Consider the following 1,078-nt stretch of genomic DNA (forward strand, 5'->3'; position numbering starts at 1 on the left):
TTTTTTTGAAATACTACGTTCCCCAACGGCCACCACCGTTGTTGTAGCCTCCTGACCACCCCTTGTTGTGGGGAGATCCACGCAAGTGAGGGCTGCCACCGCGACCACGAGAGGCAGCGTTGGCAGAGGAATTGAAGCCACCGGAGGAGCCATGGAATTGGGCCATGCGCTGATCGAAGTTACTCAGCATGGCATAGAGCTTGTCGAGGATGACGGGCGTGACGCGGGCGTCAAGGGCGGAAACGAGCGGCTGGTAGTTGACGTCCAGCCCATGGAGGGTGTACGAGATCAACTCATCGTCCTGGATAGGCTTGCCGGCGGCGGCGAGTTCATCAGCGACGCCACGTAGGCGAAGTAGGAGGCGACCGACTGGTTGCCCTTCTGCGCGTTGATAAGCACAGTTTGGATGTTGTTGACGCGACTGAGTGATTGGGACGAGAACATGCCCGCCAGTGCCACCCAGAGTTCGCGCCGTGGTGATCGCGGTGACCTCGACCAGCACCTCCTTGGAGAGAGTACTCAGCAAGTAGCCGAGCACTTGTTGGTCCTCCCTGACCCAAAGTGGGTGGATAGGGTTGGGTGCAGAAGTCTCCTTGTCGTCCTTGTCTTCGGTGACGTGGAGTCTGGCCGGCTCCGGCGCGGTGCCGTCGACGTAACCGAAGACACCGGCGCCCCGCAGGTGGGGTGTGACCTGCGTGCGCCATAGCACGTAGTTCGTGTGGTTGAGCTTCTCGATGACCTGAGCATTGAGGCTAGGTTGCGAGACGCCGGAGGATGAAGACATGGCTATGCACTAGATGCAATCGAGGAAGCTAGATTGGAAAAGGAAAGCTCTGATTACCATGTGCAATGGCGGAAACGTCTTACCTCGTTCAGAGACGACAGGTTCGTGTTATATAGCAGGGGCGCACCTCCCTGATACACCGCATACATAAGTTGTTGGAGAGATTACAGGAGATTGAGACTTGGAGAACAAGAGATAGAGTTGGTTACACAAGGAGATAGAGATAAAGGGCAAATACTACTACCAACCTACCAACCTATACCGATCCTAGACTCCAACAGAAAGATATGGCAT

General features: G+C 55.8%; 1 pseudogene; it reads right to left on the minus strand.

The window, feature by feature from the left end:
- Positions 1-171: 171 nt before the first annotated feature.
- On the minus strand, positions 172-310 carry LOC119347189 (annotated as a pseudogene).
- Between the last annotated feature and the right edge of the window lie 768 nt (positions 311-1,078).

This window comes from Triticum dicoccoides, unplaced genomic scaffold (assembly GCF_002162155.2).
Source record: "Triticum dicoccoides isolate Atlit2015 ecotype Zavitan unplaced genomic scaffold, WEW_v2.0 scaffold60028, whole genome shotgun sequence".
NCBI lineage: Eukaryota > Viridiplantae > Streptophyta > Magnoliopsida > Poales > Poaceae > Triticum > Triticum dicoccoides.